Raw genomic sequence first — 11,565 nt, 5'->3', positions numbered from 1 at the left:
CTCTCATTTTTTCTCCACACACCCCATCATAAGTTCTACACAATACCAAAACTTTGTTTGTTGCTCTGGCATTTTACAATAAGACCCACACATCTCTACTACATGACAATACAAGGAAAGGATATTTGTTGAGTCATCTTGGTGGATGTTGCATCAAGGACAAGAGGATAATTGCTCTCCTCTGGTCGTCCAAGGAGCCAGTTCTATGTGCTCCACTAGGTTACAAAGGCTTCTCTATTTCTCACATTGCTCCTCTGAGCCCCACCAGGTGCTTGTGTTTAATTTGTTTAGCTTTCAGTCGGGCAATCTAACACACATCTTTCATTCAAACAGAGTCATATTCTGAGTTTCCACTATGTCATTGCTAGTTTTCACAAAACTTATAAAATTATCTTTGAGGTTTGTATTTCAGTTTTGAATTTTAAACCACTAGATTGAAAGCATGATCACATATGCCTAATTTTATTAGGCAATGAGGAACAAAATATTAGTGATCTTCCTTCTCCCTTTACTACTCCACTTTCTTCCTTATCTCTTATTAACTAGTTCATTTTTTCCCGTTGCCAGAAAAGCTAACAGTGGTTATTTTCTCTCTAGTCAAGAAATTCCTTTCAACCCCATATTATTTACTTTTATTACCATCAGACTTTGTCCCGCTTTTGGTATTTGCCATGTCTTCTCTCATTCTCAATTTCTTACTTCAGTAGTATATATACACTACAGACTGGATTCTTCATCGTTTATCTCATTGAACAAAAATCTATAATTTCTGACTGAATTCTTTTATACAGTTCCACCCTAGATTTTTGTTAAACTTAAACCTTGAAAATACACTAAAACTAGTCAGTGTCTACTCGCCTTTTAAAGAACAGAATTTCATCCCATCATTCTTAATTTGTTTGCTGTTCCTGCAAAGCTACGAAACAGGTTCTGTTTTTCTTCTTCCATTTTCCCCTAGTGAAAACAGATCATGGCTTGTTGCTACCTAGTACTGGTGATAAATAAGGTAAACTACCCTTGTCAAGCCATTTATCCTCAAATTGCTAAATTCCTAGAATACTTATGTGGAAATATATCTCAAAACAGATTATTCAGGAAAAAGAATTCTAAAACAAGGAGTGTCTTGCATACTGGAGACTTGAATCTTCTGTGGGGCAAATTGTGATCTTGCTATCCTGACTGCCCAAAATAATTAGATCTTGACAACATTAAATTCCATCAGAGCAAATGAAAAGAAAGGTATGGTCTGCAAAGTTTTTTGATCATTGAGATCTTTGTCTCTGACATGCATCTGCATCTTGTGCAATAGGCTTCCTTTGGTTAAACTGATAAACTGCAACAGATGTTCCCCTACTCCGGTTATCTGCTCGTATTTTTTTACAATCTCTACTCAAGAAATACAAATTATATTTGCAATGTCTTCATTCATATTTAAAAGAAATATTGTGTTAAAAATACAGGCAAGAAGTATTTCAATGGGTTTTAGGATATCTTAATTCCATTTTGTAAAATTTTTGAACAGTGTTATATATGAGATCCAAACTCAAATCATATGCAGACTGCCTTAAATTTAATATGAAGAAATGAATATGACAAGCAGCTAGCATTAATTAAATTTTTCTGGAGCTAAACTAGTTAAAATAATGTAAAAAGATTCTTTTTCTTTTCTAATGTACCATCTTTATTGTCTAAGAAAAACATTTAAAATGTTTGTTACAATCATTGTGTTCACAGTTACTCTGATCTCCATTATAGACCTTATAATTACATACCATTATTTTTAAGTGTTTTATGATTGCTGTTGGAAACAGATAGTTAATAAATATAGCATTATTGCGATACTATAAATATTACTGAGATATCTTAAAATCAGAGTGGGTGTGAATAGTTCAGGAAAAAAACCTCAAATATAAAGAGAAGAAAAAGGTGTGGAAAAGAGCGCCCTTGAACTTTTAAGTCTGAAAGAACTTTAAAAGTATTCAAAATTTCTCCACTGGCTTTTTAAAAGTCCTTGATAAACTCTACGGCTTTCTCACATAGACTAACACAGTTTCTACCAGAGTATTGCAGTATTGATTTTTCATGTTTATAAACGAGTAGAGAACTCACCAATCTGTAGTTAAAAAACAAACAAGTAAAACAAGTAAATAAAAATCTACTATTCCCTTTATTGCCCCCTCTGTGTACTAAAATTTCATTAACACATTCCTCTACCAGACATTCACATTTTCAGTATGAACTAAGAAGGGAAATTACTAATAATATAATCTCAGCATATTCTCTCTCAAAATACTTGTACTTCCTTAAACAGGATTACAGCATCTAATGATGAAAAACATTTTCAATTCTCTTCTGTTCCATTTCTCAAATTCCTTTTGCAAAAGGATTTACATACTGTGATGACTTTCCAAAACAGCTCGCAGATCTCACTGACCTTTCTCCATGGCATGGCATGGAATGGCATGGCATGGCATGGTACACACAGTCTTTCGTTCAACTCACATAGTTGGGAGTTCCCAGTAACTTCTATAACCACTACAATGTATGCACGGGAGCAAAAGATACAGTTTCTTTTCCTCAGTTTTGTGAAGCTAGCCCTTTATTTTCTCTATCATTATATAAATATATATGTATATATATATATATATAAGTTCATAGGAAAAAAAAGAAGTGTTTTCTTTCCCGTTATGGTGGGTTATTCCATCCAACACCCAGGCAACGTTTACATCTCCCAGACTCTTCTCTCCTCAGTTTTTATTGATGAACATGATGTTATACAGCATGGAATATCCCTGTGGTCAGTTCAGGTCAGCTGTTCTGGCTGTGTTCCCTCCCAGCTTCTTGCCCACCCCTAGTCTTTTCCATGGGCAGCAAGAGTGAGTAATGCCTTGAGTCTGTGGAAGCACTGTTCAGCAATAGCTAAAACATCAGGGTGTTATCAGCATTATTTTGGTCGCCGATATAAAACACAGCATCATATAGGCTGCTATGAAGACACCTTCATCCCATCTAGACCCAGTACATTCCAGTAGTATTTTTTTTTATTTTTGCAAGGCAACTCAAAATATTTCCTTTATATTTTGGTTCAATTGTTTGTTTGTTAAGATACCCACCTTACCTTCCATCCATCTGATGCCTGCACAGTCATTTCATCTGTAAAGGTATAAATTGGGGATAACTCAAGTAAGTCAATGAAGAATACTAATAAAAGCCCAGACAATACTTTTGTGTAGGAGACTCAAAATGTAGGTACTAACATGCAAAGAGCTTGGGCCTTTTTGCAGTATATTAATTTTCTTGTAGTTATACTGTGCAACATTCTTTGTAAGGCAATATAACAAACTAAAGAAATATTTTGTATCTGGTTTATCTGAACGCTGATAAAAAAGGAATCCAAAAAGTTGCAGAAATGTGAGCTTCACAGCTGTATGTACACCTTCTACACAGCAACATATAAAACATTAATACTCACTTTAAAGGTTGATACATCTGTCAATAAACTATCCTTATTTGTGCAGTGACATATTAGTAAATTGAAAAACACATACATTTCAGATAGCCTATAATAAAAAAATGAAACTATTTTCTCCCATAACTTTTCACTATTATGGAAAAGTTGGGGGGGGGGGAAGTAAATGATTATAAAATTATGAGTAAGCCTAGAATAATCAGTTGTTCAGTTATGGCTATGGAAAATAGTTTAATGAAAATGCATAACTGTATAACATTACTGTAATATCTGTGCCATTACCTATGGTTCCAGAAGTTCTCTGGAATGTTTTTTTTATATAAATGTTGATAATCCATACCATATTTGTAATACAAGTCTTTCATAATGATCACAGAAATTTTTTTGCCAAACTAGTCCTTTACTGCAAATAAATCAATGAAAAGCACTACTTCCAATGATCATATGGAAGACATTAGATTTCTGAAACTAAAAGAATTAAAAAAAAAAAAATCCTAGTTTTTCTATAAACAAATTATATATTTAAAAAAAAAAAAAAAAAAAAGACCAAATTTGGAAAACCAGGAGTATGCTTTTCAGCATTCTAAGAAAATGCATAAACTTCATCTCCAAGTGGAAGACACTGGGCAAGCATACAGGAAAACTTTTGAGGTCTTAGTTAAATAACTCTCGGGTACATGACTTCTATAGTGTAACAGAATTCTGGACAGATTAAAATGTAAGTCTGAAAGAACTTTAAAAGTATTCAAAATTTCTCCACTGGCTTTTTAAAAGTCCTTGATAAACTCTACGGCTTTCTCACATAGACTAACACAGTTTCTACCAGAGTATTGCAGTCTGTATACGGTATTATTACTTATTTATTATGTAACTGAAGAAAAGCTACCAGTATTTTTTCAAGAAGTATTTTTGTATAGCCTTATACCATTGGTGGTTGGTTCATAAAATACTTTAGGCAATGCTTTTTTTGCCAATATTTAGGTCACAGAATATATTGTGCCTTGTGCAATGCTTTCTATTTTTTCCTTAAAAGTAGATGTTTCATCATTTTCTTTATCAAGTTACTTAGAGCTACTAAATCACCTTTTAGTAATTAATTGTTGTTTACTTATTTTCTCATTCTATTGTCTTGCAATTGCTTAATTATCGAAGTTGGTTTTACTTGTCTGATATGTCACCCTTCAGTAGTAACTCTCATAGGGATGAAATCTGATCTTCATTATACTTGTGGATCAGCCTTTGAACCACTGACCTCATTAATGAACTACCTATGAACCTGTCCTTGTAACTGTAACCTCTGTATTCTCCCCTAAATACCAAAGGTGTCTGAAATTCTGGATCAACTTTATCAGAATTCAGTTTGAGTCAAAAAAGCAATTTACTATTTACCTCTCTATTCTCTAGTTCCAATGCCTGGAAAGCCAAAGTGACTATGTATCCTTTGGACAATCATATCTTTGCTTCCTGTTTTTCATTAAGAGAGTTCAAAGGACAAGGAAAACTCTAGGTAGATACCATTCAACTGAACAACAGAAAAAATAATGATTTGCTGTAAGAGAAATTTGCCAGGAGACTAACCATAGTAGTGGGTCATTGAAGGCTGCCAGTGTTACTGAAACCAGCAGAGTGGCAACTTGGAACTACATATCCAGCTTCACCAATTACTTCACCAAGATAAGACATTCAAAAGATGCATTTCCTAGAGCTGTCCTATGGTTCTGCTCTTCTAAGAAGATTTCAAGATCAATTTCCAGGTAACTTTCACTGCAAAGAATAATCCACCACATGAACATACCTGTGAAGAGGTGGCTCTTGAAAGAAGATACTTTTCAGTTACTACAGCTCTTCAATTGTGTTATTTATTATTTCTCTCCCCACATTTCTCTCCCCCCCTTTTCAAAACCTATCTTTCAGATATATCTGAATTGCTAAGAACAAAATCTGTTTGTTAGTCATTAATCTTTATTATCTTATATACTTTGAAAGATTAGACAGAACCACTGGGTACTCCTGACTCAATGTGACTGCAATGCAGATTCACAGTGCGAATACATACAAAGGATGCTACTCAGGTAAAATCATCATACAAGATAGTGTTCAACAGTTATTAAGTAGCAAAAACACTACCAGTTAAATGCAAATTGAGAGTACCAATGGCAGTGTGAAATCATGTTCAGCTCTTCACAAGTTATTTCCATTTTTGTAGGCTAGTTTCTTGCTGGAGAAGTTTAGAACATTTGCAGCATATCTGCAAACTGTTCTCTTCTCTGGGAAGAAATCATACATACCAGTCAGGGCTAAGCTCCAGTTATACCTGCATTATCTATTTTAATAAAAAAGTTTGGAATATACATTAAATAAAAAAAAAAAATAAAAAGAACAATGTAAAGAAATCAGATATAGAGAAATAGAGACTTAGCTGTGTAGAAGTGTATAAACTGACACTCTAGGCATCTCATATTAGAGATGAAACAATTGTTCCCAAGGGAGATTAGGACAAAGATCAGAAAGCCCTGAGTATGTTGACAATACTTTGTTGCAGAGTCAAACTTTGGGCTGAAAAGTAACTATGCAAAGTTATGGAGAAAGGTTTTCAGAAAGAGCAAAATACGGTGATAAAAGGGCAATACACATGGCAACAAGTGTCTATGGGGACAAAGCAAGATATAAGAATAGATAACTGAAGAAGAAAATATTAAAGTAAAAGGAATAAATAGTTTTCTCCATCACATTTTCCAGTGACCATTTTTTCTTTGCCATATTTCCTTATCTTTTGCCTGACAGAAACATTCAGGAATATACAATTGATGTAATGAGCTGTACCTTGTAAAGCTGAGTTTCTTTAGTCCACCTCTTTGAGAAATCTATAGTCCAAGAACTACAACTTCGGATGCAGGGTGATACAGCTTGAAGAGTTTTGTCAGAATAGGGAATTATATGTTTGTCATTCAGTGGGAATTCCCACAACCACCACTGCCTGTGATGCTGAAATAACCTTCAAGGGCAACTACAGAATTCTGATGATGTTAGCTGATATGTCAAAACTCTGCTAGAACAGGGATTTTAGCAGCAGTCTTCTATTTCTGATGGGCATGTGAATATCTAGGCAGAAATGTTCATTCTCTGAAAAATACATACTACATGTTGTGCTACACAGATAGGAACTTGTTAATCACTTATGATGACTTACAGTAAGACCTATTCACATTTAGGAAAATAATGTCTTACTGTAAGAAAATAATATCATCTTACAGAAAATATCTTCTCTCAGCCTAAATTGTTGCAATTATTAGTGAAAATACTTTTTTTTGTTTGTTTGGGGTTTTTTGTTTGCTGTTTTTTGTTTGTTTGTTTGGGGGGGGGGGTTGAAGGGGGATTGGTTGGTTGGTTGGTTTTGTTTGGTTTTGTTCATTGGATTTTTTGTGCAAAGGTAGCAATAAAAAGTCAATCACAATCAAGACAGACAATATCCATGCCAGTAAATTAAATGTGCCAGCAGCTACTCTTTGTCACTGATGCCAATGATCACAGATCAGCCAGCAACCATAGTATCAAAAATGTAGACTGCATATTGGAAATGAGCCTATGCCTGTACAAAATCCTGAACCATTTGCAAGAAGTATTTGTGGGAGCACAGGTAGCATAAGAATCCCTACTACCAGCAGGCCTGACTACTGTTATACTAATAAATAAAAATGCAGTTTCTTCTGCTGGACCAATTTAAAAAAAAAAAAAAAAAAAAGGCACAAAAGTTGGCATGATTCCTGACCTAATTAATCTGTAATCCAATTTGAAGTGAATCACAAGTGAAAGTGATTAATAGGAAGAAGAGAGAACTGAACACTGTAATTAAAATATGACAACATGAATATGCAAGATGTAAACCTTGATAGTCACAAACTATGCAAAGGTCTGCATTCTTGTCAGGGAGACAAGAAGAAGAGGAACGGGTCATTCATCAGCTTCCTTCCACTGAAGCAAAATTCCGCAATCACTAACTGGTCAATTTATTTAAAGATCGCCTTAAGGTGGACTAATAGGAACAAGTTTAAGAAAAAGATGAATCCAAGAAGAATAGAGCATGCTTCAGGACTGTAATGGAAGGAACTATAAAGACAGCCAATGTCTTTCACTTTGACATCACTGGAAAAAAAGGAGGAACTTGAAATAGGTGGCGTAGAAAATGACATAGCAAATGAAAAGTGGCAGAAATGAGAAAAACCCATGAAGGTTAAGCAAAAAGAATTAATTTCATGAGATATAAAATGGGAAATATAAAAAGTGACATGGTCCAAATGATGGAACAGGAAATAGATCTTGCTACTTTAGTTTGAAATGTTTTCTCAGTGAGATGATAGTAGTAAAGGAGAAGAGAGATGACAGTCACAAGCATTTGGAGAGATTTCTCAGGTAACTGGGAAAAGAAGTTAAGGAAGTAAACTGGGTGGATAACCTAAGGCTGTGAGTGGATGCATAAGAGTTTGAGATGCCAGAGAAAAGAAACAAGATGAGTGAGGTGAATGAGCCATTTCAGACTGATGGAAAGAGAAAACGGGAAAAAAAATAGCACAACAACAACAACAACAAAAAAAAAATGTTATTTCTGACTATCCTGTATATGAAGAATCCACAGAGTAAGACCACCTACAGAAACAGGTCTAAGTAGGAGATACAAGGCTTTAAAAATGAGCCAGATAATTAGAAATGGCAGTGAGAAATGGGAGAGAGAAAAACAGAGGCCTGGGCAAATGTTAACAGGATAAAGGGAGAAAGATGGGCTAAGAAGGAAAGATCTGAGGTACAAGAAGCTATAAATTAACTGAATAGAGAATGTGGATAAAACATCAAGAGTCAAACAGGTGTTAGGTGAGTGGTAGAACTCATAAACCATCTACCAATAGCAAAATAAATGAATCAGTAAACAACAAAACAATTATGGAAATTGTCATACAGAAGAGTAACAAGCTGCATTTGTTAATGTCTACCTTAATAGTGGGAACAAAACAGAGACTTGGCTTGGTCAGTAAGTGACAGTCAAACAGCTGGATGGTAGCTGAACACCAGATGATGAAGTGGCCACTACAGTCTAATTGTAGTGAAGTCAAGCACCTGTATCAATTTATCGCAATGTGTTTTGTGTTCTGTGCATGACCAGTATGTACCAAAGGCTTACAGACCACATTTGAAGGAAGAGTGAGTGTTGTATATGTAATGACAATATAGTCATATTCAATATAGACTAAGAAAACCTTAGCAAATATTTTGATAAGGTGAACACTGAATTACAAAGGGCCAATTTAACTGTAAATCCTCAGACAAATGTTATTGCGTAAGATAACTGAATATCATAAGTATGCATCAACATGGGAAACTCAAAGAATCATTACAATTTTTAAAGCTGAAAATTAATCTTTAAAAAATACAATTACATATTATAATTTATGTACATACCTTTTTATTTCATTTTCTTACAAGCTTAAAGACAACTACATGAGTAAAGACGGCAAACTAGTCCCAGGGGATTATAAGACTGTACATATACTTCCATTAACTTTGGTCACAGAATGTATCTTGGACAACTGGAATCTGTAGAGCAGGTACATTACCTCCAAAAAATTATACTTAAGAAAGAGAAGAAAACTTTCTTCAGGGACTCAAGCATGAAGAGTCAAGGACTTTTTTGGTAAGCAAACACCTTGGTTTATTTTCCTTGGTATATTAATAAACAGTCTTATCTGTAGCATGTTTATTATTTCTTTATGTTTGAAATCAATCTCTCTTAAAATAGAAACATTACAGAAGATTTATCAGCCTGATGTAAAAGTTCTGCTATTACATGCTAACATTTTTAAGCTCACTATGTTTCTGAAAAATTTGCAGTAACATTACTAATTAACATCTATATATTTTTTTTCATATATTTGGTTTCTAAATGCACAATTTTTTCAAAGCGTGTCTACAGCGGAAGTCAATCTGCAACTAAACGCTAACTGACTCCATAGTTCTGCATAATAAAAATCCCGACATTACACAAATTCACATATTGCTTTGAACAAAATCTGAAAATACATTCTGAGATTATTTAATCGTTCTCAGGTAACATATGTAAGACTGTAAAAACTTCTTTTTCAAATGAAGCTTAACTAAAATCACAATCAATGTACCTCTTTTTTGAAAGAAAATATCTAACTCAGTTTATAATAAAACAATCCGATTTTTGTGGAGATTTTATTTGCATTTCTTTACAATATTCTTTTAAAGAAATTATTTGATTAGATAATTTCTAAAACTGCTATGAGTAAAATTTGGAGATGGCTAACATTTTGGAGATGATAATACTTATAATAACTAATAATAGCATTTTTAAAGATGAACATTGTATAGGTGTTAATCAGCCATGAGGCAAAAAATTATAGATTTAGATGAATAAACAATTTTCACTGGATCATTTTTCAAATAATTCAAGAGCATACAAACAGAACATTTTCAAATAGTTTACTAATTTAAAAACCTGTTACAAATCATAAAAGTAAACTCCTTTTCTAAGTAGTCTCAGTCAATAGTAGAACTAATTGAAAACCTATAAATTTAGTACAGTGCAGCATGTAGTCTCTATCTTGCTCTGCCTATACATCAATAGGTCATTCTCAGTTAATTAAGTAAAGGCATAATCAGCTTAATTTATGTAGTTCAGGGCAGTTAATGATATCTTAGTACAGTACCTGAATGTTTGGCCTGCCCATATAACTAGTTTGATATACCCAGAGCATTCTGTAGCTCTTCAAATTCATCTCTCCATTTTTTATCTCAGATTTCATTTTACACAGTTTAGTCTGGAGATGCTAAGTCTAATTTCTTGAGGCTAACACTGAAATAAAACCAGAACAAATTAACAGGTTAACAAAGCAATATGATCAGATTGTAGTCTGTGGCAGTATTTTATGCAGAAAAATCATAAAAGAAGGTGTTAGTTCCAAATTAACTACTTGTATCATTTAAGTATGTAATATTTCTAAATAGTGTAATAACACACGAAGGAATAGAATAGACAAAGAGATAGGACTGAAGAGCATATTATTTTCCCCACAAATTATATAGTTAAAAAATGGTCATAAAAAGCCAGAATTTTACAGAAGACATAACATACACTGTGGTACCTCAATAAGATCATCCTTTTTCTGTTGCAGAGAAACTGCTTCCTTCTGCTGTCTCTGTGGCTCATCTTCTCTTTTCTGAAGCTGCAAGTTTACACACAAAGACAAACCACAATGTCAACCAATTGGGCCTCACTTAAGGAACCAAGGAGATCGATTTGTAAAGCAAAGGATGAACAGGACCCCATTTCTGAAGTACGTTGCTCAAACTGCTCTTTCATTAAAAGATGCTCTCTCTTATTGATTTTGGCTTAAGTAATGAGAAAGCTTATCCAAAAATCTTTAGCATTTGGGCTCAAGTTAAGGAAATCAATAGAGTCATTTCCCATTTGAACTGCATATGTGAGTTTTATGTACGAAAGACAAGACAAAGCCCAAATCAGATAAATCGATAACAGTGTCAATAGAACATAAAGCTGACAAATGGCATTTTTAAGCAATTAAAGACAGCTGTAAACATACAGAAGCTAATCAATTACAGTGTTCTGCTATTAACAGTTTTTAATTTATACATACATTATTAGGAATCCAGGGAATGGAGATAAGAAAACATGTTTCTTACTACTATTTAGGTATTATGACAGTAAAGCTTTTCTTGTCTCTATGTGGAAATCTTCTGATGCTCACAGGAAGAAACAGAAATATTTAATTAATCATTGAATTCCTATATCATCATGTCTACATGTGTAATAAACACAGTGGTCACAGTCCCTGACTGCATTTTTTTCACCCAATCTGGATTATAAAGATGACTGAAGTATGCAAGTATCCAGTAGTATGAGGCACAGAATCATAAAAATGTCGATTACAAGGGATGTCTAGAGTCAACCAAGTTGAATATCTCACTTAAAGTAGGATCACAACCAGTACTAGTTTGGGCCAGCTTTGACTTCATCTAGACAAGTTTCAAAAAACCTCAAGGATGGAGATTCTATCACCTAC

This window comes from Columba livia, chromosome 2, assembly GCF_036013475.1.
Source record: "Columba livia isolate bColLiv1 breed racing homer chromosome 2, bColLiv1.pat.W.v2, whole genome shotgun sequence".
Lineage (NCBI taxonomy): Eukaryota > Metazoa > Chordata > Aves > Columbiformes > Columbidae > Columba > Columba livia.
Note: the sequence above shows the minus strand (reverse complement) of the source record.